Source organism: Numida meleagris, chromosome 12, assembly GCF_002078875.1.
Source record: "Numida meleagris isolate 19003 breed g44 Domestic line chromosome 12, NumMel1.0, whole genome shotgun sequence".
Lineage (NCBI taxonomy): Eukaryota > Metazoa > Chordata > Aves > Galliformes > Numididae > Numida > Numida meleagris.
Window position 1 is genome coordinate 2,297,829 of NC_034420.1, and position 27,951 is coordinate 2,325,779.

The following is a 27,951-nucleotide window of genomic DNA, read 5'->3' on the forward strand; positions in this document are numbered from 1 at the left end:
CCAGAGGCGACAGTTTGATATTTCAGCAAAACTCTCCAATGGGCTGGAAGACTGTTTGAAATAATTTGAAGGAAGGTAAATGTTTGAGTGCATTATCTCTTAGGGAAGATAATACGGTTGTTCCATACAAATGTTGGTGTGGCCTCAGCATATCCCATTAGCAGCAGCAGGTAGGGCCACCAGCTGCCCTGGGGCAGTGTGTATCACTATCCAGAATGTAACCGAGTAGTTACACGTAATCTGGTATCCAAATGCTGGCAACAGGTGAGTAACCAGTAACTTAGTAAGCCCAGCATCCAGCTAATTGCATTATACTTGCAGGCTTCTGCCCTGAGCTGTCCTCTGGGGTCTCTGTCACCACCAGCGTGGCACATGCACTCACCTGCTGTGGATTCCTCGTGGTACCTTCCATCTGTTTGGTCTGCGGTACCATCTAGAAGTGACTGAGCAACTTCATATTCCTAAATTCTGAGCTAAAGAGAGTGCTGTGAAAAATACCACGTGAAATGAGTCTTTCTGACTGAATTTGTGTGTGAGCTGCTTACCCGCAGTGGGCTGCCCCGCCTGGGTTTGGGACTCACTTGCAAGGAACTGTTGCGAGTGGTGGGGGTGACAGTGGGACGAGCTGTGCGGCTCGCTGCAGTGGTTGTATCTCAGTGCTGTTTGCTGTGAGACAGCTGGATCTCTGAACAGTCAAAGCACAGTCCCCAGGGCTGCTGGCAGGTACAGAACTGCTTGCACAGTGCCTTTGTACAAGGCAGTGTACAGGGTGCAGACAGGCTTTGGGAGTCACATGCTGTTACGGGGAATGCAGTGTTCTGTCATTTGGGAACTGAACGCCTCAGGGGGTTAATGATGGGTGATGGGAATTTTTCAACTGGAAGACTTCTTAATTCCCGTTTGTGTATACGATTTTATATTGGAAAGATGGAAAATTGGTAATAAATGAAAGTAGTGGGAAGAAGTACTCCCTTCCCTCTGCAGAGAGCGCAGGCGCCCATGCTGACCTGTGCACCGGGGCAGCTTTCCTTGTACTGCCTCTGCGAAGCACAGCTCTGCAGTGGGTTACAGCTCAGGGGCATCATTTCTCAGCTCAGATCTGTACTCTTCTTTGTTTTTCCCCAGTGAAGGAGGCAGATGCCATCCTCAGACATGGAGTTTCTGCTTTCTAAAGGAAGTAATGCTAGCAACGTATTCTGTTGCTATTCTGAGTGAATATTCCTTTTTCTAGTCTGTTTCCTCTTACCCTTGTTTGGTTTTTACTGGTTTTGCTCCGTGTACTGGGCTGTGTGCTCTGCTGATTGCCATTCCCTGCTGTTCATGCAGTGGGGACCAATATACAGCAGTCAATTATTTCTAAGGCAGACTCTTCTAATTCAGTCTTAAAAATAATTTACCAGCAGTTACTGTTAATTGTTTATTGTCTTTTCCCAGTACTTTAAATATCAAAACTAGAAGGAATTGCATTAGAAGGCCAGTGAATTATTCCAGCTTGCAATGCCCACACATTTGGGAGGTCTGCTTCATCACTTCCTTTCTATGTTTGTCAGTAAGTAGTTATAACTATTTAATCTTCTTTTTTAATCATAAATGTTTTAGAGCAAGTGGCTGTGTCTTATTCTGTGCTTTCACGGTGCTAGTACGTATGCTAGTAACCCGCTTTGGACATCTGAAAGCAACTTCTAAATACAGCGTAAGCTCTTAAAACTCAGAGGAGCAAGGTGTGCCAGCAGTTTAATTTAATGAGATTTTACACAGGAAGTTAGCAAAAAGCTGGACTAACCTGACACTTACCTGCTGTAACATCAAGTTTCTTTAGAACTCCAAATACATATGTTAAAATCCCCTCTCCAAACCAGGAGGTTTTGGATGCAAAACATATTATGTCTGTTCAACCTTCTAACTTCGTGTCTTGAAGCAATCAAACCCAGCACGCCTCTGAGTACCTGTGAATGTGTATTCTTGTGTTTCATGCTAATGTGTTTTAAATGGAGCATTGAGTCATTTGCCCCAACACACCCTCACACAGCCTCAGGTGGCATGAACAGCTGTACGCTCCCACTGCTGCTGTCTTCCCAGCACGGAATGCACTGCCACGAGGTCCAGCCTGGTTCCTTGCGAGCTACTAAGGGCTGCTAGACCAGTGATGTAAAATGTTTGTTGTTTTGGTTTTGTTTCTTTGTTAAGGTGAAAATACATTTCAGAAAAGATGCTGAAACAGAAGCTCTGCCAGCTGCCCTCCAACTTTGCTGTCACTCTTATTTGGCTTCTGAAACCTGCAAGCTCTAGTACAAATTTACACGCCTACTTTGCTTTCTTTTAGAGCTGGTTTTTGAGCATTTACCATGTGTTCAAGGGATGTACTTCTGCAGGGACTCTCCAGAACTTGATGGGAATGTAGCTGTCTCAAGCAAGCACAAAATAGTTCAAAACTTACCTGAGAACACATGGCACAACCCCAAACATGAGTTTTTCACATCTGGTGATGTTGCGGCCTTGCATTTGGGAGTGGATGGTCCAAATTTACGAGGTGGTCCTTTTTCCCAACTGAGATATGTTTTAAGATTCAGATTCAGCAAATATCTTACTGTCTTGTTTGCAGTATCACTTCTGTCTTCAGGTTTTTTGTGCTGATTCCCTTAGTTTTCAGAGTGTGTGACCAGGAGTTAGCCTGGCTGTGATCATGCTGCATGAACAGCCTCAGAAACTGCTCTGGGAATGCCTAAAAAGAGCCAGTTCTTATTCCTTGAAACTTCTGGCCTGCTGCAGCTTTGTTACTTTTGGGACAGAATATGCTGACCTGTGATTGTCAAGTTCCGCCTGGTTTTATTCTGGACTGTGGGCACAGCAAAGTGCATGGAGTGCAGTGTGATAGCACTTCAAGGACATCTCCAGTCAGGTTGGATTTCCAAGCTGCTGTGTTAAGGTCAGGGAGTCATGGCACTGAGCTCTGTGTGCGAGGTCTTGCAGGCTGGCATGGGCTGTGCTGATGTCTGCAGTTCCTGTCGCTATGTGCTTCCAGCCAGCACCTCGCTGCCGAGCTCATTCCACCCATGTCTTTCTCAGGCGTGTTGAAACATGCAGGAAGTTCTGAAACTTTGGAGTTTCAAAAGCAGTGTGATTTGTCTTCCCGGGCCAAAGTCCTCAGCCAGAACTCTGATAGAGACATCCCCCGGAGCCCAGCGACTGGGGACAGAATGGGCTGCGTTGGATGGGGTCAGCGCCAGGCGTCGAGCTAACCCGTGGAGGTCACCATGTGCCTAGAACTAATTTGACGTGAGCTTTTTCCTCTGGATTTGCATGGTAACACCAGCAGAATGTTGCAGCATTCGGACAGTCATAAACCAGAAATGCTAAACAGCTAGAAAAATATTTCAGCCTGGTATTGAGATTAAAGCAAGCCCCAGAAAGCCGTGTAACTGTCAGATGAACCAAAGCGTGGCACGATGCCTTGCAAGGGACGACAGCTCAGGGCTGTCCAGCAGCCTCCAAATGCTGCCTCGGAGTCTGCAGCACGGCTGCACAGGGCCCTTCCTCAGGGAGATGTAGGATGGCCAGATGTGGGAGCGCGATGGAGATGCGCCACGAGCCCCATGCCACCGCGTGACCCCTTGCAAGGGTCCGTGGGTTGGCTCTGCGCGTTGGCTGCAAACAGGAAAAACGCTGGAGTGCAACTGAGAAATATAAACTGAGACTGTTATTGATGGGGAAAATGCAGTCCCCACGCTGCATGAGTCATGTAATCCACAATGCTTTTCAAGCTTAATTTGAGAGAAGCAGAGGTGCATGGAGGATGGTTTCAATTTCCAAGCGCTGCTTTTTGACCACTCATGCTTTTGAAAAGTCAAAATAATATCTTGGCTCGGGAATGACTGTGAAGCAGAGGTATTCTACTCCTGGCTCGTTGCCCACTCACCCTGTTGAAGCAGAGCTTATAGATTGTGATGGAAACATAACGGCTTATCCTGCCAAAGAACAGGTCATCTGTTCTGCAGCCTGTGAACTGAGGAATTATGGCTGCAAGTAGAGAAGTTGGGCCAAACGGAATCAAAGAGGTTGAAATCTGGATAAATCGGTAATTTGGGGTTGCACCTAATATTGTTTTAATAGGAAAAAGCTTTTGGCTCACTGTGGGGTTCCGGTCGAGATGAAAGCATCCTGAAGATGCTAATTGGGAAAGAGATGAATCCTGATTTTGAGGCCAAGTGAGTTTCTTCAGAAGATCTTTGGTTGTATGATGTAGTTTCCCTGGAAATACATAGGAGGCATTACTTTCAGGGCAACCTACCTATTTTAACCGTGAACCTTTATACCCTGGCTGTGTTCTCACAGGCCTTTCTCCCCACTGGTAGAAAACTTCTTGCTTTAATAACTTTGCCCCCAGTTTATTCTCATGTAAATAGAACTGCTCTGGAGTTCACAAGCCACATTTAATCTTGGATATGACCCCAGAATACTGTCACAAGTTTAGAAAGTTGGTGTTTCACAACAGTTCACTCAGATCTTGGTCAAACTGTAGATGTGATAGCTCCTAGTCTTAATATATCTTCATTTGCATGGGAATAGCATGCGTCAGAGAGTTGCCACAAGATTGTGCAGATTCTGCAATAAAGCAGAATGCTTTATTGTTTTTAGCACCAGCATGTGAAAAATACTGAAAATGAGGACTGTAGGTTTCTGTGCTGAGGTGGCCTTAATATCAAACTCTGCTATAGAAAATGAAATAAAACAGTTGATGTTGGATAAGTTTTGTGCTTTATGAAACGCTACTTTGCTAAGTAATTGTTAGTTCTCGTGACAGTGTGATTGTACCAAGGGAAAGGAGCTACAGCCGCTGGTTCATGCTTCAGCACTGAAGAGAGGTTTCTTCCAGCGTCAATCTAAAAATGCAAGGTTTGAATTAACCAGAAGTGAACTTATAGAGTGAGAGGGAAAGCGTGGAAAAGTGAAGCAGGTGTAAGAAAGGAGATACATTGGCTTGTAAGCCCATTCATCAGTTAGTAAAGAGACGTAGGTCGTTCCAAAAGTGCGTAGGTCACTCCAAAAGTAATGCCTCCTATTTATTTCCGAGGACACTACAACAGACACGAAGAGCACAACAGCTCTATTTCATAGAGCAGATTCTCAGCTACAAAATGGTGTTTTTCAACATAGAATAAGAAGCCAGAGTTTGCATAGTTATTCTTATGTAGTTTGCAGACACTGACATACCAAACGTGAGTCTCTGGGCCCTCTGAGGGCTGGGTCCAGGACTTTGCCTGTGGCTGTTGTTGCATAGAGAATTGTCCACCCCTACCTGAAATGTGTGACCAACTGTATGTATTTTGGGTACAAGTGGGTTCAGGCACACATAGCCTTCCCCACTGCGAGCCAGGGACCGGGCTTGGACTGCAGCCATGCCACTGGTGCCACCCTGGTGGCACATACTGAGCAGGCGTTGGGTGGCACCAGGGCCATTGCAGAGCTGGGCTACACCTCAGTCACCTCTGTGGAGGTGTGCTGCAGCTGTGATGGGTTTGGCCACTTGGTTGGATGTATTTGAGAGATGTTCAGTGAGAGCCATGGAGGGAAGCCTGTCCTGTGGGATTGGTAGCTGCAGCAACACTAGGAAGCGGCATGGGTGGGATGAGGGAAAAGTGATGAAAACATGAGCATTGGGAGTGCCCACTGGGCAGGCCCTGCCCATGTGTCCTCCAGAAGTGTTCTTCCTTGAGCAAGAGGTGGAGAGTTCAATCCTGGGAGAGTATAAAGGAGTTCAAGAAATGCCATGAACTTCACAGTAAGTGAAAGAATTTGGGAAATCTACTTTTAAATAGTAGAAAGTGCTGTAAAACTTGTCTTGTTTCAAGGGAGAACTGTGGAAATGCAACAAGATTCACAAGTCATTCATCCAAAGCTGCAGACTGGTGTGTAGGTCTGTGCAAGCAAGAACATTAATATCTGTTAAATTCCCCAAATTAGCTTAAACATTCCAGAGAAGGGATGTAATTCTCCATTGTGCAAGGAAGGAATTCACCACTCCCCCAGATTTTCTGCTTTCCAGGGACTGGAGCAAACCAGCAATCCCAGGGCAGTCGTTTTCCACCATTAGTAAGCATGCCTGGATTGGCAGTGGGTGTGCTGGGACCCGTCAGAGGTTTGGGTGCTGGGCGCAGTGGGGCCAGGCCCTGCAGAGGGATCCGCACCCAGCGCCCAGCTGAGGCTGGCAGCCTGTTTGAATTTATGTCATGGTTCTCAGGTTCATTGCACATTATTCCCCTTGTACAGTGCCAAACCTGTAAACTGGTTGTGCTTGCAAATAAGTAGAGATGCGTTACTCTTCGAGTTATATTTATTTATTTTGACTCTGATGTTTCAGTGCTGAACTTTAACTTGGCCCTGGCTTTTTTACTTTGAACCTGATCCGTTGCTACCACAGACAACCTTTCCTGCTAATGAGAGAAGTCTCTCATAGAAAAAGGCCTGAAGGCTGCATCCCCTCTTACCAACAGTACCCGTGTGCACTTTGCGTGGGGAGGAGAGTTGCGGGTGCAGGGTGCTGCCAGGCGTGGTTTGGTTTTGGGAAGACTTCTGCTTGTTTTCACAAGTGTTTGTTGGGGGAAAAGAAAGTAAAAAGCTGACTGTGCCTTCAGCAGAGAGAGTGCTGGAGAGGAAGGCACCAAGGGGAGTGTGACTGGGGAAGGAGCGCAGCAAGGGGCTTTCAGGCCTGTCCCTGCTCCTGGCCTCACGCCGGTGGTCAGCGGTGCCATCTTGTGTTAAGGCAGCAGTAGCTGTGGGAAGGGTTGGGTGCAGCTGCTGGAAACTTCTGAGTTAAGCTGGGGGAGCTCGGGATGGGAAGAGCAGGGAAGCCTGCAGGGCTCTGGGCAGGAGGGCAGAAGACAGCAGTGTCACATGTGCAAGTCACGCACTGCTTGGGCGCTGGCAAGTTTATTTAGCAGTGGATTTTTGGCTTACGTTGGGAGCATTTCCTGTACATATACAATTGAAAAGAAATCTTTTTTTTTTCTGTTGTGAGAAAACTCAGTAGAAACGATTTGAGCATCCTTCTGTGCGTAGGACCTTATTCAGGAATATCTCTGGAGTTGCAGTGGCTGAGAACACGAAGCAGTGCCTCTGATGCCTTCAGTGCTCGCTCCAGCTGCCAGCAATGCATGCTGTGTGCCCGGACAGCCGGCCCTGCAGCGAGGTGCAGCTCCTCTGTGCCTGTGCTTGAGTTGTGACCATACAAATGAAGCTTATAGATGTCATGTGCATAAGGTTCTTCGACAAATTTGTCCCAGTTGGAGGGTGAGAGGAAGGTGTTTCAAGGCACATTTTTGCAAACACTGCCATCTCTGCGGAAAGAGAACTTAAATCTGAGTTGTTTATCCTCAAAAGACATCTTGAGGAATGGCTTCAAGGAATTTGTTTTTAGGCTGACATATTTTGATTAAAAAGTTATGGAGTACGCAGTTAAGCAAGTTATGTCATATACAATTCAAGGAGGTCCAGGAAAGTGATTTTTTGATGGCGCTAACCCGTTCCTGCCTGCGTTGTTGAAAATGGAAAAGGACTTGATTTTTGAAGACTTTTAGGCTTTTAGCAATGACCAAAACGGTTGGTTCACAGAACTAGAGCGTTTTGTTGTTGTAGCCATAGACCCAGTTAAAAGCACTTAGCTGAGTGTCTTTTTAACAGACCACCCGACCATCGAAATTTGGGTTTGCTTGACCCCACAGAGGTCGTCGGTTCCCATAATGACGTTCAATCTGGTAGAATCCCAGAAGCATCTCAACCCAGCGAGGTAGGAGTTTGCACTGAGGGCTGGCTTTGGGTGGATGGATTCGTGGCTCAGACATAAACCTGTGCACTGGAGCCTGACTTCAGCACATGAAGAACTTTGTGGAATGAACCCTCGGGGAGCACATCTGACCTTCATTTACCCAGGTCTCAGGGAAATCTGGAAAACAGAGGGCCCTGCAGACAACTGTGGGCTTTTGGTTAAGTGAAAGTTTATAACTGTACAGGGAAGGCAACTTAGGCCATAGAAGAAGCAGCAAAATCCCCCAAAGATGCTCTGGGATGTATGGAATTAACATTTCTGAGTAGGGAGGATTACACTGGATGCAGAACATTCTCTAGATTCAATACCAAGTTGAATAACAAATGCATTGGTGGGACTGGCCTCTTTGAGAGAGCAGCAGAATGGGATGGTACAATGAGTAAGAAGGTGATTAAACCAGGTAGTGTTGGAGTAATGGGGCACTGCTGTTACCCTATGAACAGGGGGCTTCTGTGGATTTCTGTTGTTGGAAGAGAAGTGGGTTTTACTGCTTCCCAAGCAGCGTATGTGTTTGTTCTCCCCAAAACGTAGATATGAATAGTTTTGTTTTCTCTGACATTTAATGTAAGTCAAACGGAGAAGGATTAATTTGGGGGTACATGAAAACAAATATATCTGGTGAAAGGGACAACCAGGAGGCGCAGAGATGGAGGGGCACAGCCCTCTCAGGGTGCGGGTAGAGCACCCTCCTCCAGCGCCCTCGGCCAGAGGCTGCGGTGTGCCCATGGCCGGGTGGGCTGCGGGGACTGCGCGGCAGGCGAGCAGAGCCGAACCATGGCTTTTGACCTTGTGCACAGCTCAGCCTCTGCCTCCCGCCCCTCCTGAGCTCTTCCAGAAAGAGTGATTCCAGGTCAGCGCTATCCCCCTCCCATTCGCAGCGGCTCCAGCTCTCCCAGCTGTCCCCGGGGATCTGTGTCCTAATGCCGGGCTCCGATCGCCTGGGCCGGGGCCAGGGCTCAGTGCGGGGCCGCCTGTGCTGCGGGGCCACTGTGGCAGCGCTTCCAGAGCACAAGCAGCCCTGGGGAATGCCCCGCTCAGCTGCGGGGCCGGCAGGGATGGTATTCGGGTAACGTCACCCTGGCTGCCAGCCACTGAAGCAGATGATTTATTGTTTTCTATATGAATCTGCTTTTAAAGCTTCTCATATAGTGTTACGGATGATATCATTCAGTGTTAAGTACTTACAAGATCTGTTTCAAGCTTTGAATGTATGCAGAGATACGGTCTTGGCAATCATAATGCTTGGTCCTCTGTTTATTGCTAAGGGCATGGAGCTCAGACCTCTCCCCTGATATGCTGCTAGGAAAAACCATTTTCTTTGGAATTTGGAGCTATTTGTGTTCTGCTTTTCTTTCTCTGAGTATGCTCAGGAATGGAGACGTAGCCCATTTTGTGTTTATCGTACATTTGCTGCCTTCCTCTCTGCTGACAGCCTGGCACCTGAGGACAGCTTGCTGGATCATGGTTTTTTCTGACCTGCAGCTGGAGAAGGGGTTTGCAGCCCTTCTGCTGAGAACAAAGGGCTGGGTCTGCAGCTATTAAAAGGAGTAGAAGATTTCCTCGAATTCCTGCATTGCCGTGAGCTGACACAAGGACACAGCACTCAGTACAGTAACCACCAGATGTGCGGCCCAGGGTGTGTGTCGTGGAGCTAATTTGGTTGTTGCCTAGAGAGCAAGGAGTTAAAGAGCAAATGGTTTGCAGATAGGTGTCTGGAGAAAATCCTGAGCAGCACTGTTCCTTGGATGATCCACTCACACATTCCTGCTGCAGCAACCAGAAGCTGACGGAGCTGAGCTAATAGGCTGAGCCTGCCTGTGTACCCGATGGTAGTTTGCACGGTATGGATTTGCTAATGAAGGAGAAACACGGTGATCATTACTTATGCAACATCTCAAGAAAGATTAATGGCTGTATATCTAGCTCTTCTCATAGCCCATTAATCTTCACTGCAGTTAATGAGTCTTTATTGATTCTGTCAGGTAGGGTAATTTCCATTTCTTTCATCAAGGCATGTTAAATACATGCTTATCTACTTTTTTTTTTTTTGCCAGTTATCTCTTCGCATGTCTGATCAAATCTGGAAAAAATAACTGCCGTTAATTCACTGGCCTGAACCTGGGCTGAGCTGTTCTGTCACATTCAGCTGGTGGAACACTAATCCAACAGAAATATGCATTATTTTCCCCTGCATTGCCACCTTGAAATGTCTCAGCACTGGCTCCCTGCAGCACTGGTGCTGCCACAAGGACAGGGATGTGAGCAGAAGTCTCCTTCAAGTCCTGTATGGAACAGAGGCCAGAAGGAAGTCGTGTTTTCAGTGTATCTACCATACTGGAAGGAAAAACAGAACCAAACAATCCTCCTTGAAACTCTTTCTTCCCACAACCAAACTCTTTCTGTTTTTTGAGAGATTTGCACATTTATTAGCATTTATCAGCAAATACAAACCTCCCGCTGAAGGGAAGCGGGCTGTATCAGAGCAGTGGAGGTAGAAGCTGACAGTAGATCTCTACAGCTGTCAAAGCAACAGCCTGATGTAATGCAGCCATCAAAACACAAGTCCTGCGTGCACATCTCGGACTCAGCCCTTTAATCTCTTGCACCGGACGCTCCCATGGCAAATGTTTTTGGAATACAAATGATCGGTGTGCATCAGAAACAAAGCAGTAGCTCTAACATCTTGGTCTCCATCCTCAAAAGGCCCTTACTGGGAATTTCAAACAATCTAGCAATTGGAATTCATAGCTAGTTTTTATATGAAAAATCAGTTATGGAAAATAGTGTATTTGAAAGTATCCCCTACTCCATGTATCAGCATGTAACCTAGAAGCTTTCCTTCCTTGCAGTTCCTTCTGGGTTGCTTCTCCCTGTAAGGGTTCTACCCCTTTCTGACCAGGGACTCCTGTAAAGAGCAGCGCTGGGGGGCTTCCAAGCTGGAGCAGAGGGAGAAGCAGGTAATGAGGTAATGCAGTGCTATGGGAAGTTGTGCCATTGTAACCATGTGAACATCTGACCTGAGGAATCTGCGGGAAACAACCCTCTATCGTTAGACACTCAATAATCTAATGACTTATTTCAATTTTTGACAAAATGCCTTTTAATCCATCGAAAGTTGCAAATTGTTGGTTTAATGAGTCACAAGCAGAGAAGATAGAAGTAAAAATACATGGATCTTATCCAGTAAATGTTGAGCACTTGACAGGCATGACTGAGGCGAACTAACCTGCAGATTTTAGATCTCTTAGGATCTGTTGCAGGCAGCTTTGTTCAAAATGGCCAGCAAAAGAAGGAAGCTGCAGAAGATCTGCATGGGCACCAGTCGTTGCATCTTCTGAAGGAGCAGCATTGCATTTTCTGTTCAGTAAACTGCTGACTGTGCTAACAAACACTATGAGCTTTGAAACAGCAAACTGAGCATGTGTCATCCCTTTGAAGGACACATGCTGAAATGCAGGGTGATTAGTTCCAGATAATCTAGCACAGTATGTCAGTACCTTCAGTGCGTCGCACAAACTTGCTGATAGGGGACAAAACAAAAACCACAGAAGCAAAAGCAGCTCAAGGCATTGTTCTGATGAAACGAAAACTCCCTCCCCACTGTCTGTACGCTTTGTTTAATGGATCATGGGAGCCTCAGGATTCACCGGTGTCTCACGAAGCTGCACCAGGCAATGGCAGATGGAAGCAGGACCACGCGGTGTAAGAACGCGCCCTTCTCTTAAATACAGCATGAGGGTGGGGGCCCTGGGCTTCTTTCGTGCAAGACTCAAATAAATCTTCTGCCTAATCGGTAGCATTTTGAAGTCAGCTTAAAAATCCTACAGTGGTCCTATCTAACCGGCTTCTCCTACATAAAGATTAATTTTTCTTCTTATAATGGCAGTTTTCCTTACGGCTTTCTTTCCAGTTGCCCAGGGTAGTTATTTGCTAGAGCAGCCTCCTATCAGCTGAGATAATAAGGGCAAAGACTGACAGTCCAGCAGAGTCTGGGTTGTGCTCATTTCTGGGGGAGCAGCGGATTCTATTAATGTTGTTTGGGCTTAAATAGAACCAAGTGCCTCACTGGAAAAATATGTTGAGGAGAAAGGTTGTGCTAGGGGGCTCCGTACCCAAGATTGTGTTCTTGCTGGATGACTGGCTGATAGAAGCAGCACTCCTGTATAACCTTGCAGAAGTCACTGATGAAGTTTCAGTGCCTCACAGTGACGGTGGTGTTCCCAGCTGCTGGAGACGTGTGCTGGCGCAAGCTGCAGTAACCGTGTCTGACTGGCAGTCTTCCCTGCTGGGTGCTGCTGTCAGGAAGGCTCAGCAAGAGACTAGGTAGGCATACTGAAATAAGACTGGAGATTGTATTATCTGAAAGGACCCTTGTATTCTTCCTGTAGTGTGCAAGCTGCCACTGTTACTTGGTACTTAAGGTCATTATTAATTAGGTCATTATTTTTGAACAGCAGTTATTCAGAACAAACCACCAGCACATCTGATTTTAGACGTAGCTTAGGAGGCTGGTTGGTAACCTAGTGATAAGCCTTTGGGGCTGTGTGGCAGGTGACGCAGGCTGGAGGTTTCCATAGGTACAGGAATCCTGTGCCCAGCAGCTGTAGTGTCAGTGGGCAGCACGGGTCTGTGCCCTTGGAGGTGGCATTGCTGCGACGAGCTATCCCTGTCCTCATCTGAGCACAGGCACAGAGCTAGCTGTGGATGCCAGAGCCTCAGTTGCTTGTTCCAAATAGCAACGAGCTGCAGAAATTAACATGAGTAAAATCCGTCTCCATCCTAGGAACATGTACACATCTGGACGAGTAGTTATGAAGATTAATGTAATGCACAGGGTCAGAATTCCCACTGACATTTGCTCAGTTTGTCCAAGCAAGTTAGTGGAAACCTCCTGTGAATATGAACTGTACTCTGCAGCTCTGTGCAGGCATTTAACTTCTTGGATGCCAGTTTCCTCACAGGCACATCTATAAGTCTTAGTCTAATTGCTTTAAAATATAATACTGGGAGCAAAAAATCATAGAGGTGATGTGTAACTTTTAACACTAAGTGGAAGAAAAGTAAGCAACAATAAAGTTCTCCCTGTCTTTGGACTTAAAATGAGTCCTGACAGAGCCCCTTCCTCGAGGAGGATGGGAAACGGCTGGCTGTCAGACCTGAGTGAAACATTTTCTGCATTAATGACCAATGCCTGAAATAATGCTGAGCTGCAGCAGCAGCTCTGTAAGATTCACAGAAAGGCGACAGCTGCTCCAGGAACAGCACTGAGAGTGAATACCTGCTGTCTCACGCTGAGTGGTTACTGCTCTGTCCAAAACCTGGCCATGCCTGTGGCCAGACGCTCACAGAGATTCTGTTGGCTCCTTTGGGTGGTGAACTTTATGAAAAACATGCCATGTTTTGGGTCCCGTGAGCAAGTAACGTGCATCCATCTGAGTGTGCAGGTTTGAACTTGGCTGCCATAAGGACATTATATATTTGAATCTGGAAGCAATGTGATGCTCGCTATGCAATAAAATGGAGAAATACACAGAGTATTTTAGTATCTAACTCCCTCCCACTCCTCCCTGGTTCTGGACGTACTGTTATCATTACACCAATACTTGCTGTGTAATACGCTTCAAATGAGTGTGAACGTGCTATGGACTAATGTGGTTATCTCCATATGGCAGGAAATTGCTTGGTCAGAGATCATCTCCATACTGGTGTAATTCCAGGCATGTTGCTGGTTTTAATAATGTAATGATGATAATTGATGTTCTAAAACTGGTAAGGTCACTGTTCACTGGCTGCTACATTTACTTGGCAGCCAGCGCAGCAGCATGAGGAATTAACACGAAATGAGGCACAAATCCCACGTCCTGCTCCCAGGCCTGATAACAGAACGGGTGCTCCACTGAATCGTGCTGCTGTTTACTCGACTCCTTCGGCACAGTGCTTCGTGCCAGCCTTCTCTGCCCAGGTGTGCCATGCAGGGAGGGGTGAGACAGGGTGAAGCCAGAGCTAACCTGGAAAACCCTTGCATGGCAGTTTTGCCATAAGTTAATCACGGCATTTGCAACTATTATTTCAGCCTTTTTTTTCTTTGGATGCGTGCAGGTTCACAGAGCAAAGGCTGTAAGAAATATAGGTCCCAGTTTGCCAGTTGTTCTGCCAGGTTCTCAGACAGGAATGTTTAGGGAGCTTTTTCTCAGCACGGTGCAAAGCCTGGAGCTAAGAAAAGAGCCCGGGGAAGATAATCTGCCTTTTTCCATGTTCAGCATTTCCCACCCGGTGTGAACCTAAATCATGCGGGTTTCACTACTGGCTCTGCAATGTTATGGGAAGATAAGGCGGTAACAACTCATTTGTATCCCCAAGTGATATAAACCAGAAGCACATCTCCCCGTTTCTAAGTGGCTTCCTATCAGAGGTGAGAATAACTGCGTAGCACTAAGCTGGCAGTCAGCAGTGATTAATAATAGTAAATCCTTTGCATGAATAGAAAGGTGGCATTGTGTATAGTTCACTTGCAGTGTTTCTAATCTATGTCTGTAATTAAATTATAGCTGGTATTCTGTCCAAGAAATTAACGTGCACTTATATAATGTGTTTGTGCTCTTACGTTCAGGAGGGAGAAATGAGAACTCCACTTCTGCAAGTGGAGATTACTTCATCCGTAGCTTTTTGGGGAGTGAAAATAGATTTATTCTGTTTTTGCATGTTCGTCTGATTCGGTGCTGAAATCACTGAAGCAAATTCAGCAGCCCCAGCCCTGAACTGCGTTCAGTTCAGGATCCTGTTCTGAATGATGACGGAAGAGAAGAAATGTGTTACACTGCACTAAATATAAGAAGGGGGCTGTATTGAACACTGAGTTTGCTCATTTGATTTGTAAGCATAAGAAATAGCCCGCCACTTTCTTCAACTTAGCACATAAATTACTTGAATTGTGGTTGTGTGCTCTGTGTTTGCTGTTACCATTGGAAGCAGTTTTATCAGACTTCGGTCCCCATGGTACTTCAGAAAGTTGTAAGAATGCAAAGCTATCTGAAGGTCATTTGCAATCTTAACAGCAGAAATTACTAACTGCTGTCAGCTATTATAATAGTGTTGATATGTGGCATAATAGTTTTGCAGTGAAATGGGAGATGTACTGAAGGTATCTGAAACAGAAGCAGAGAACGTGGCTTTAGTGTGTAGGCAGGAGGATATTTCACTGTCAGCTCTGAACACGATCCCCATATTACGATGAGACGCAACAACTCCTCAATGATGGAGGCTGCTGACAGTAAGACAGGCACTTGAACATTCCTCTTCACCAAGCGTTCTGGGGGCAGCTGGCAGACTTCCGGAGGGGTTCTGCTGGAGCCGTGCAGCAGGCACATTGAGCTAGCCTTGGTTGTGTGCCCATTCGCCACGTGGCAGTGGATCGGGATTCTCCAGAGAAGCAATCCAGTCTCCATCCTTAGGAGAGTTTCAAGAGCAGAGTGGTTAGTCCCGAGCTCTGATCTCATAGCTGACCTGTGCTAAGCAGGAGGTTGGTCCAGATGACCTTCTGAGGTTCTTTCCAGCCAGAATTCTCCTGCGGTAACCTCCTGAGTAGGCTCTGCTTTACATGGGAGGGCTCACAGGTGGGAGAAATTTATAAACAAAAATCTTAGTTTTGAATTTTTTTCAAGATCGCTTTGCAATTTTGAAGTATACCACTAGGAAGTTTGCTTCTTGGCTCAGTCGTGGCTTGGAGAATAATCGAGGGTTTCAAGTCATTTCCCAGTTGCTGGGGGAATATAGTGGGTGCCTGAACAAGGCAGCTGTTCCACCATAGCCTTGCACTGCCTGCTTGGTGTTGTTTAGCATTAGGCATAACAGCCAGGGAGAATCTCATAATTTAATTTTTGATGGCTCAGGCCATAGTCAAAACAATTGACATGTCCGCTGATCCGACACCCAGGTTGCTTTGGTGGGTTGGGGTAGGCGTTGCATCATTTTGTACTCCTAAACTCTTGTGTTCTTTGTTGCTTAGGATCTGACAGAACAGCAATGCCCTAGAAATATCTTACTGCATGAAAATCGAAAGAAAGTTGGAGACTGGCTTTATTAAGGAGATCTCCTGCTCTGTGACACTGTCAGAGACTCGCTGCATGGGAGAGCATACATTGTCTGCAGGTGGTAGTGAGGAGGAATCAAAGCTTCAGTGAGAGCTGCAGGAACAGCTGGACCTCATAAGAGCTGCAAAAGAAGATTCCCCAGCTAAAACATGTCTGTGGGGAGCCATATGTGCATAGCTGTTAGGATTTTGGAATCAGTGTGGTGGAATGACAGAGAGATGACGGGTAAATACTAATTGAGAGAGCAACCCATGCCAAGGAATTCTTTACGATCGTGTTACCTTCTCTTCATGCAAAATATTTACCGAGTCAAATACTGCCATTTAATTTACCATAACTTTGTAGTCATTGCACAAGGACTTGAAGAGAAGGCAGCCTCCTGGTGTGCCCTTGTGCTATCCCAGTGACAGCGACACTGTCAGCGTGGCACCGTGTGCTGGGAAGCTGCTTTCCATTCTGTGTGCAGCATCATGGGGCTGTGCTGAGCCACACACCAAGCTGGCACCTCGTCCTGGCCAGCTTTGGGCCAGGGGATGGAAGGGTAAGCTGAACTGATGGGTCTCTGTCATTTGTCTGAAGGGCTTGCAGAAATCTAGTGAATGGTGCACAGCGTCTGGGTTTTCTTCTGAGAGCTGGCAATGCACAGGTGTAAGGTTGGTAGCATGGAGAAGGACGTAGAAGGAATAGAACAAAGAGGGGAGGTTCATTTTTACAGGTACTTTTCTGCACTTCCATTCCCAAAACCTTCTGGGGGGGGGGATTTTTGTGGTTCATTTGCTTGGAGTCTGACCTGGGACATCACAGGGATTATTCTCCCACTTTTGATTTAGTAGATCTGTATTTCAGGGACTCGTATGCACTGACAGGCAGAAGATACTTCTGTTTAATTAGAATAAAGTTGAAGATTAAATTTAGGATTTAGAAGAATAGTCAAGGAAGGAAGACCCTAGAAGAGTCACATCTTTAGTTGATGCCTCGTGCCCACGATTGATGTGGGAATCCTACTGCCATGCCGAAGGCACAGGCCATGTGTGCACTGAGTAATCACAAATTTACACATCAGCATTACTCAGCCTCCAGGCAATGTGCAGTCAGTTTTCATTTGCACTCTTAAAATTGTTTCCATTTAACACCCTTAAGCAGCTCTACGAATTACGATGAAATATGAAATGACCCTCACGTTTGCCCACCCGATTATTCAACGCGATCGTTCCCCGCTCGGCGTGGCAGTGTGCTTTTCATGTGGCTACCCATATGCCCTGCACATGACTGTGATCTGGCTCCCAAAAGGGTATGTTGTGATCTGCTCGCATGTGCCAATTCACATATCTAAACGTTTTCATAAGGGGAACCCCTTTGTGTTAGTCATCTGGTTGTCAAACAAGACCTGGCTGTGATCCTGGACCTGGCACTAGATGAAATATGTGCACTTTAAACATTTCATACTGAAACTGATGGGAATGGGCAATTCCTCAGTACATTTTCTCAAGGTTTTTAAACAATAAATGTCAACCTAAGGGCAAAGCAAGACAGATTTCAGATTAAAGGGACGGGCTTTGCTTAACGTCTGTAAATCCCTTAGTCCCAACCTCCTTCATGTTTTTTAAAACAAGGAAAGGCTGTGTCAAGCGCAGTGGACACTTTTGTCAACACAACTTCTGCCTTTGGTAGCATGATAGAAAGATTTCAAAAAAAGATTTTTCTGATGGATTCATGACTTGGCATCCCATAGAGAATCTAGTATTCTTCCAAGCAAAGCTAAGGGTTTGTGTTAGAAGACTAGCAAAGCCAGTCAAAAGAGCCTTTCATCCTCAAGATTACTAAAATATTCCTTTGTTTATTTTTCTCCTTCAATTACTTTTCCTGTCTTGGTTTAATCTGTAGTGCTGAAGCTTGTCAGCACCTATAGCCTTTTGTTTAGGATAGATGCCTTGGGAGCATGAATAAAAACAATTTCCATGTAGTGTCTCCTTGTCACAGCTGCCGCCTGAAGCACATCGACTTCTCTTTCCAAAGACCCGATTATGCACACACAAACAGAACAGAGCCTGGAGCCAGCAGTTTGATATTGCTCAGCGCCGGCGATGAGCCCTCCTTAACCTGGTGCTCCATCATTTGCAATGGAAGCATCAAATTTGTTTTCAGAGAAAAAGGTTACAAAAAAGTAAGTCTCAGAACGCTTGTCTTGACTGTGACTTAGTAAAATTTTAAAATCTTGTAAAATGGAAATTTTAGAATTTGCAACTGCGGGGAGAAGTTCTGAGTAAGAAAATGAAACTTGTATTTGGAAAATGAATTCTCAAACAAAAATTCTCTGTATATGTTTTCTTTTTCCAGGAAAGTGATTTCTTAAAACTTCAGCATATGCTTTCCATTTGTGTGTGCTGGCACTGCCACGAGCCGGGGGAGGCTTGCAGTAACCGGGGCTGTGCAGGAGCTGCTGTGCCACCACTTGGACTGGCACCTGCTAGGCTGTGCTCGGGCAACTTCTGGACTTCTTGGTACTGTGAGCGAGCCACACTTGATGGAAAGATGATGAGCATTTTTTCTTGACCCCACATGGAGTGGTTGGGGCTTGCTGTCATGCGCAGTCTCGTCTTGTAGAGAGCAGCACATCCCTGCAGAAGGAGAAACGCTGTGGTTGCCTTAGTTGCAAGAGAAGCTTCAAGGAAAGTTTGCATTTAATTATTGTTAGAAGTGTGCAGCAAAACAGATTTCATTGTTTTTAGGTCTTACAAAACCATATGCCTGTGTCTCGGGGTTCCAAAACCACATAACAAACAAAACAAAACAAACAAACAAAAGCAAGACCACAAGCAAGACCACACAGCAGTAATTAAACGTCTCTGTTCTAGAATGGGGTGCATACTGTGGTCAGGACTGGCAGGAGCAGGGAAGCCAGGGTGCACAGCTGAAGCAGGAGAAGAGAGAGGAATATCAAGCCATGTCTGTGGGGAATGGGGAGCATGGATCTGTGTGCACCCCTGGAGGGGGCTGCTAACCAAGCACACGCTACTGGCACCTCCTGTGTGGTTGTCTGCAGCTGGAAAAATGCAATGGTGAGGTGGTTCTTTGTGTAATTCTTAGGTGAGCCTGTTGAATTAGTTGGACCTGTTCTTTGGTAGCTCATTCAAAACTGACGTTTTATTCTGTCCCCGTGAGCTGGAGCAGACAGGCTGACTTCCCACAGGGTGTCCATCTGGCTGCCTCGAGGAAAGTGGAAGGAACCAGAGATTGTGGTCACAGTTCAGTGACCGAGGGGAGGGATGAAGGTCATTTCTCGCCGAGACAGAGTCTCTTCCTACTCCTGGCACCACTTCTCTGCTCAGTGTTGTTCTTGCTAATTGGGATGCTTTGAAACAGAGAGAGGATAGCGGGAGGTGCGAGAGTGAAGACTGAATTAAAGGCAGAAGAGAGCACAGTGGGGATACAGACAGAAAAACAGGCTACGTGCTGAGCACATTTAAAGGGGCACAGCTGGAACAACGTTGGAGAGTATCAGAACTATCTTCCCGTGTGTGTTTGCCTGTTCCCTTGTTATTTTTCCCCAGTATTGCATACAGCATGGTTCCCCCACAAGGTTAAAGATCACAATAATGTTTTATGTGGATAGCAAAATACCCTGTATAGAGGAAGCGATACATGATTTTACTTAGAGAACAGAGATTTTGTGATTTTTAACACATGCAAGGAAATTTGTCTACTGGCATCTGTTGTGGAGATGATATCCCTTTGCTACAGGTCAGAAAGTGAAAGCATCTGTGGCTGTGAGGACGGTGCTTACAGAAAAAACTTGTGCAGATACCTTCATTCAGGTCTGGTTCCCATCCATGACGAGCCATGTCCTCAGGATGGCTGCTGAGTGCTATCAGCACTGGGAGAGAGAAGAACAGGTATATGGGTTTAAACCAAGGTGTGAAAAAGCAGGAATCTGAAGTTAGCTTTTAAGTTATCTGGGCTGGGGTATTCGTGGGAAGTGTCAGTGGGCAGCAGCTCAGAACCTGCAGTAGCTGCTTGGCTGCCTGGCTCCTTGTTCGGCAATCTCACTTGAGTGTTTTCATTTGCAAGCGGAGGACACTGATCTGCCCTCTCTTCCATGCGTGAACATTCATTTGGTGCAGTTATCAGGTGTTGCTGTAATACACCTGCCCCTTCGGACTTGAGCACAAATGTATCAGGTAAATGCAGGTGGATGCAGCCACTGGTAGAGAAATTGTTGTTTTTTTCCATTGTGATTGATAGAGGGATAGCAGCCCCATCCCAGCCTTACTGTTGGGTCGTCAGTCAAGACTTGAGGACTGCTGAAAGTATGGCTCATCCCTAAGCTGCTGCAGTTCAGTGCTGGACCTGTCCAAGCTGAGCCAAACTGATACCTGTGTGATTATATATATGTGTATCAGTAGCCTATTGTTATGATGTGCTTATGTGGCACTTCATTTGAGGAGTGTGCCTTGTGCTGGTGTTCCTTAGCATTGATGTTCTCAAGCATAGGAAGACATCTGTCAGGCAAACACTAGTATATACTGTGCAGCTGTACTTACTGTGAGGGTTTTATTTTGCATTTCCCTTTCTTCTCCACCTTAGCACTCCTTCAGATCACACTGACATCAGTTGTGATTATGGCAAAACAGAGTAACTCCTGTTAACCCTGTAAGATGCTTGCACAAGATGAAGGCATTTTCTTAACGCACTCGTAATCTATAACCAGTTGTTTTTAAAGCCGTTTGAGAACAGTACAGAGAAGGCATTTTGCATTTGGTCAGTCAGAAGTTGGTAACTGTTTTAGAAGCCTGCTGGAAGGAAGACATCAAGAAAAGCTTTTGCAAAGCTGTGCTTTCACCTCACAGCGCTTTGCAGAGATGCATTCTTGGGTTTGGTTCACTTTGAATTTTGGAATCAAAGGCATTTTAAAATTCTAGGTCAAACTTATTAGAAAACACTGTATCTCACCTGGTTTCAGCTCTTTAAGCAGTGAGAAGCAGTGACTCCCCTGCTGTGGTCCTGATACAAATCTGTAAGTCATCACGTCAGCGCGTTTGAAGCTTGGCCTAGCACTTCTGTCCAGGGTGCAGCATTGCTCAGAAAGTTCATGGCTTCTCCTTTGAACAGGGTGTTGCAGTGAAACAGGCAGCAGGTCAGATTTCTGGGTAGATGGCGAAGACAGCACCCAGCTTTCATTTTTGGGATTTTCCTAACATAAAGCTGGCCTGAGCCTGGAGGCAGTTTGGGTTGTGTTGGGTTTGTGGCCACAGATCCCTGATCTTGTTCCTTTGAACCAGAGCTGGTGTCCTTTTGGGAGCATCAGAAGTGTTTGCTTCTGTCCTGGATGCTGCCATCTATCCATCATGGCCATGGCTAAGGAAGCAAGGTCTCCATCCTTGCCATGTAGGCTGGAGTCTGCAGCAGTAGGGCTTAGAACTTGGTAGAAGTGTGAAGGGAGAGTTACGAGCATGGTGACTGACAGCTCACAACTGTCTGATATGTCAGCTCTCTGAGACCAAGGCTGAGGGAGGGAGGATACAGTATGTGGGGAGAAGTCCTTTCCCTTCCCCCTGGTGCTGGGGCAGTGGGGCTGGGCCTCTCCCTGCTTCCCACCCTGCCCTCCTGGGAGCGCAGCTGCCCCTGGGGTTTCCGGGAATTCCCGCCTGCATGTGGTTTCTTAACCAGTCCTGCAAAAATGTATTCTTTATTGAATGTTATTCTAGCCGTAAAACTTTTAAGCTGTTCAAATACTTCCCTTTGTACAGTAGACATCTGAGACTATTAGGCATTAACAAGTAAATGTACTTTTTTTTCAACTCCTTCAGTCTGCTAAGGAGTTTTCTTTGGACTAATTCTCCCCTAGTCTTGTACCAGAAGAAACATTACTGTGATCTGATACCGTATCTCCTCACTATCTATCTCCTCAGATTGTAGATGGGGACGTGTTTTATGTTAAATTACAAGGGGACTTTATTTCACGGCAACCGCTTAGGTCAAATAGCTCGCCCATGATCCAGAAGTGTTTGAAGCCCAGAGGTACCGATGTGATTCCCTGCAGTCCCTCTGTGCAGCCCATGTATTGTGGGGTGAGAGCACGGGCTTTAGTAAGGCTCAGCTGGAAGATTTCGGGAGATGAATTTCGCTGTTTCTTTAGCTATTAATGAACATAATCCATTCTTTAACACCTGTCACGTGAGCTTCATGTCACTGGAGTTGTTGATTTTATATGTACCTCATTATTTGTATAACGGCATCATCTGCAGTCGGCATCCCATTAAGTGACAAACAGCAAGAGAAGGATCCTGCCCCAAACTGTATGAGACAGGAAGCACGCAGCATTCTTGGAGTTTTGCAAGCAATTAAAGGACTGCCAAAATTTGCTTAACCTGTTCTGGATCTCGTAGAAATACTTTGCCTAGTATGGTTAATTATACACCTGAACTGGGCTGTAGGCACTTATTTCAGTGGCCTGATATTCCTGTTGTCTTGAGCTTCTCTAGAAGGGGCTCTTCTGGGATTTCAGAAAGCTGTCTTCTTGCTGGGTTTGGTGGGATGAGTTCTCCCTGACCACCTGCAGCCCGGGCAGACCTGCTCTCACGTGAGGCTCATTCCATAGCAGGTGCCAGAGGCTTGCCCAGTGCAGGCTGTTTTCAGGCAGTGGAAGAAAACTGTGTAACACCTCTTAATCTGTACGTAATGGTTTTCAGGACTGAATAAGGAAACTAATAATCTGAAAACATTTATCTGGTGATGCATTTGATTTGCATGCTTGAGTGAAATATTGCGAGCTGCTCCCTGTCCTGTAAATGTGAGGCAATTAGACTGTGAGGTGAAGCATTCGAAGAGCACCATGCAAATGAGAAAACCCATAAAACCTTTGCACATCTATCACTTGTGTTGTGGATGCAATTCTAATCGCTGTATTTTAAGAATGGCATTGGGGAATTAAGAGAGATTACAGTAAAGAAAAAGGAAAAATGATGCTCAAGGGGATGAAGCAGCTGTATTTGGGGGAGATAAGGAATGGTTGTTGGGCAAGGCAGACCCAACTGGGCACTTGTGTTTTCAACCTGCAGTAACATAGGTGAAACAGTTCTCTACTCTGCTGGACAGAATGGCTAGAGGGGAACTCTTGGGCCTTTTATTCATTATTTATATGGCTTTTGTGTCTGTAGGCATAGTGTAGTGTGACCCAGAATATATAAAATACAATAAAGATGAAATGCATGTGAATTTGATGCCTGAGAAACATAAATCGTGTTATGCAGATGAGATACAACAGTTGACTGAATCAAATGCACTGAACTTCGGAGCAAGTCCTTCTTTGAAAGCATGTCAAGAACTGTCCACTCCAGTCTTGTCAGGGCATTCCTGTGTGCTCTTCCAAATGAGATTCTCAATTCTTTTTGGAAAAAAAGATTATTTTTGTTTCCTATTCTGTCTTTGAGTCCATCTTTGCAAGGAAGTAACTAGCCCCTGAAGGGAGGAGATGCTGGCGAGGCTTCATCTAAATTAGGTGGGCTTATAAGACCGGGAGGGAAAGTACAGGTTTCCAGAAGTTGCTTTTAGGGATTACAGGTTTTGAATAGACAGAGGTAGACATACACACACAGGAACTGGGGGATTTTGTCTTAATGCTCTTGTCTATTCATAACAGTGATGGAGCAGGAATTAAAAGTTGAGCTTAAAAGAGTAAAAACTTTGGAAAGGAAAATTGCTCGTGGCTTTAGAGCTGGCTTGGAGTATGTAGGCAGGAGGCCTGGAGCTTTGTATGGGAGTTTGGTTTAACCCTATGAAAAAAATCACTGCAGAGAGCTGTGGGAACTTCAGCAGATGTTTTCTGCAGGGTTGAGTTAGAAAAGCTAGGAGAGGTTGAAGCATGAAGGCAGGTTTTTTTTACAAGAAAGCAGAGTTCTAAAGTAACACCTCGGAGGTGTTTGTAGCATTAGATTTTTCATTCTTAACTTCTTATTTAACAAAAGCTTTGATATGTTATGTGTAGGATATTCAGTGTTTGTAGCTTATTACCCATTTCGCCTATGAAAAACTTTGGTCAACACATTAAAAAAAAAATGGTTATGATGTTTTTGCCACCTGTCCAGTGGGAACTGCTTGACTTTTTAGCCAGCCATTGACTTGCAGAACTCCTTCCATAAGATGTAGGAAGGATTGGAAGGTGTTTTCCTAAAGACAGATTACAGCAGCGTCTTTAATTTCAAGCCTGTTAGCAGCCGATAGCCTGTTATCCCATAACCTTTACACAGACCTTGACTCATAACCCTCACAATTATTCTTCATCCCACAAATGTTAATATTTACTATATAGTCAATCTTCCAACCACAGGGAGTCATTTGCATGCGTGGAATGACTTACATTTCAGCTAAATAAAACCATTAACCTTCCGCTAATACAATTACATCGTAGAAGTCACACTTGTGCGGGTTGTGTGGTGTGGGTTAACACTGTAACATTTCCTTCTCACCCTTACAGTATGGCATCTCCTGAGTGTGGCAGCCCTGACACTGATGCTGAACTTGTGTGCCCTGTGCCAGGCAGGGGATTGGCACCGGAGCAGGTCACACTGAGCCATAATTGTAGATTCTCTGGGGCTGGAGTCACCAGCCAGTAATCCTCTATGCACAGGCTCCCCCTTATGGAAATGAAAGATACTAAACAATGCTTTCTTCCTCTAGGCTCGAACAAAACTAATAGCTTCTTACTATGAAGACACTTCTCAAGCCTGCAGTAGTATTTTTGAACTCAACATTTTAAATTCAGGTGATTACAGAATGGACATATGTTCACCATGGCAAACATGAATGATGATGGCATATGTGTATTCATACTCTTAAGTGATTCGAGCTGCTTTTGAGGCTGGAATTTCTTGTGACTTCCTGGCAGTAAAGAGGGGGACAGGAGCTCTTCAGCTTTTAAGAGATGCTGCAGAGTAAGTCATAGCTGTAGCCTCCTCTGTCTTCAGAGGAGCAAAAACACGTCAGTGGGATCAAATAATTTAGTTTTGGAATAGTTATATTTTGACACTCTGCAGTGGGTATTTTGGATTAGATCCTGATGGATCAGAACCATGGAAGAGATAGAAATAGACACAATGGATTTTTCCCTTAGCCAATTCTAGTAAAAAGTATCAAGTTGTTCCAGTGAGAGATACCATGTGTAGACTTAGATATGCTCTTGCCTTATTGCTTTTTTGCCTGAAAGGTTTTTACCTTTACCTGCTCCTTTACCTGGAGCAACTGGAGTGGACTTTCATGCTGAACTTGAGCCTTTCTTCCTGCCCAAAACAAAGTCTTCTGCTTCTCCAATGGAAGCTGCCTCTGTTCCTTCTCTGGCACTGCCTGGAGGCTTCAGGGAGCACTGTGCCATCCCACTGGATTCCTCCTGGTCCCGACACAGCAGCTGAAACTAGACCAGTCCCAGTCCTGCCCTCTTCCTCGAGACTTACCTGAAGGCTGCATGGAGCTTGGGGGCATCTGCTGGACTCTGTTGTCCCGATGCAGAAGCACAGAGTACACAAGTTCCAGTCCTGCCCTCTTCTTGAGGGCTCGTCTGGAGGCTGCAGGGAGCTCGAGGCTTTCCACTGGACTCCTCCTGTTGTCCCGGCACAGCAACTTAGAAGAGGTGAGAGGTCTTGGGGAAGAATGAGGATGGGGAACAAGGGGTTCTAGAGAGCAGCAGCTGGCCCAGGGGCTCTCTGGCAGATAATGACTCTTCAATGCCGAGATGGAAATCAAGAGCCCCTGCTGCGCTGCCAATGGATATAGTGATGTCTCCAGGCAAGCATGATGTTACAGTGCTTGCCTGGGCCTAATGGAGGTGGATGGACCTCCATTGGTTCATCCTCTGGAGATAGGTCCACCTCCATGGCCTCAACATCACTCTCTGGTGGGTCTACTTCCATTGGCTCGGGCTCACTGCTGCTCTCTAGAAGGCGAAGTTTCTTTGGTGGACGAGGATGGATCCAAAGCTCCTACACTGGGAGGGATGGGTCTAGGTAATGAGCTCTGTGTCTCAAATGTGTGCTTTCTGGGCAGAAGTCAATCAACAACTGGAGTTCTGTTGTCAGGGTCCCCATAGTGATAGCAGTTGGCAGGAAGGTGGCTCGTGACATCATAAGGCCATGGTAATGTGACCCTAAGAATGTCCCATGGCAACCAAAACATGGCTGTGTTGTGCGAGGGGAGGCTGTGGCCTGACAGTTGCCCTACTTGTCACCAGTGGGATTCTGCAGGGCTCCATTTTAAGGCCATTTCTCTTTAATCTGTTCACTGTTGATTCCAGTAAGGATCTGGAAATTGTATCAAGTAGATTTGTGGATGATGCTAAGCTGGGAGGAATGTGGTTCTGTGTGCAGACTAGGGGGTGAGGGGCTGGAGAGCAGCCCTGCAAAAAGGGATCTGGGCATTCTGGTTGGTGGCAACCTGAATCTGAGCCACAGTGCACCCTAGTAGCTACTGTCACCACTGCTGAAATGCACCACCTCACTGTGATCATATCCATTGTTTGGCCTCATCACTGTTCAGCAAGTGTTGATGAATTCGCATGGAGGAGTTCAGTTCCATCTTCATGAGTACCGGCAGTGCGCCCTGGCAGCCAGAAGGACCAGCCGTAGCCTGAGGTGCATCGGGCCCAGCACTGCTGGGTGAGGGAAGCGGTTGTCTCGCTCTGCTCTGTGCTGTGTGGCCTCGCCTCCAGCACTGGGTGCAGGTTTGGGTGCCACCACGTAAGAAGGACATAAAGCTATGAGAGAGTCCAAAGTGGGGCTGCAGAGATGGGGAAGGGTGTGAGGGCACGGTGTGTGAGGAGCGGCTGAGGTCCCTGGGTTTGCTCAGCCCAGAGCAGAGCAGGCTGAGGGCAGCCCTCTTGGCAGCTGCAGCTCCTCACAGGGAGCGGAGGGCAGCGCTGAGCTCTGCTCTGTGGGGACAGTGATGGGGCCTGGGGAACAGCATGGAGCTGTGTTGGGAGAGGGACGGGTGGGGGTTAGGGAAAGGATCTGCACCAGAGGGTGGTGGGCATGGAACAGGCTGCCCAGGGCAGTGGGCACAGCCCCGAGCTGCTGGAGCTCAGGGAGCATTGGGACACCACGCTCAGACATAGGATTTGAGTTCAGGTGGTCCTGTGTGGAGCCAGGGGTTGAACTTGATGATCTTTGTGGGTCCCTTCCAACTTGGGATATTGTGTGACTCTGTGATTCTGTGATGAAGGGAGAAGCTATGGGAGCGATGGACAGGAGAGGAGGTACTCTGGTGGTAGTCTGGATCACCTGAAGAGAACTTCCTGCATTCCTCATTTTCCATTTTATGGAGTTTTTAGTCAGGTTGAAGGGCAGGGAGGACTGGGGGAGAAGCAGCAGTAAATGCATCTGACGAGGTCATAGGAAGTAGTTGGCTCTTTTTTGTGTTGGAAGCTGAGGCTCCCTTCCTGACAAACTGGACAGCCTGCACTCCCTGCAGTGTCTGAACCATACTCAGTAATTTTGATTGACTGGGAAAGATGAACCAGTTGTTTTTAAGTGTGTAATTAAAGTGCATCAGCATAACATGAAAATCAAAGAAATCATAATAAGCACTGCTGGCATAGGAGGGACATTGCTGACCCTGCAACATTAAAGAGCAGCAGATATATCTTAACTTCTCTTCAGGGTGCACTGAGTATTTAATGCTGTTATACAGACTAGTTCAACTTGAAAATTATGTTAAAAGTTCATGTTGCACCTTTTCTATTGCTATGGTGGCATGTGCAGTGAAAGCAGATTGAGTATTTTTTTTCTTAAAACGATGACAAATTCACATTCATACTGCCAGAGCGTTGTAGCTTTCTCACCCATTGCCTGAGCTGTTTGGCTTGCCAAGTGCTGAGAGAGATTCTAATACCAACCGTAAAAAGTACCCACCAAAATATGTATTTCTCACTCCTTTATGGTCACGGCGATTTTGTTCATAGTGAGCACCAGTGCTCCACTGGGGATGGACTGTGCTGCTGCAGTGTTGACTCTGGTGGGAAAAAGAAATATTCCCAGTTCATGCCTTCACGTTGCT

At 46.2% G+C, this 27,951-nt stretch overlaps 2 long non-coding RNA genes across 28 annotated transcripts in view; one reads left to right on the top strand and one right to left on the bottom strand.

Annotated features, from left to right (window-relative positions):
- LOC110405223 overlaps nucleotides 1–27,951 on the top strand; it is a 159,239-nt gene that overhangs the window by 17,932 nt on the left and 113,356 nt on the right. For 23 of the 27 annotated variants that reach the window (XR_002442735.1, XR_002442734.1, XR_002442731.1 and 20 more), the window contains 2 exons: nucleotides 24,386–24,489; nucleotides 24,589–25,534. The exons of 2 other annotated variants lie outside the window; for them this stretch is intronic. This is a non-coding gene — a long non-coding RNA (uncharacterized LOC110405223). Of the gene's footprint in view, nucleotides 1–24,385; nucleotides 25,535–27,951 lie in introns of all 27 variants that reach the window. 2 more of the 27 variants (XR_002442732.1, XR_002442740.1) reach the window with 2 other exon arrangements.
- LOC110405224 lies at nucleotides 18,223–24,393 on the bottom strand. Its single transcript, XR_002442757.1, has 2 exons — nucleotides 19,718–24,393; nucleotides 18,223–18,530 (listed from the first exon to the last, which is right to left on the bottom strand). It is a non-coding gene; the product is annotated as an uncharacterized LOC110405224 (long non-coding RNA).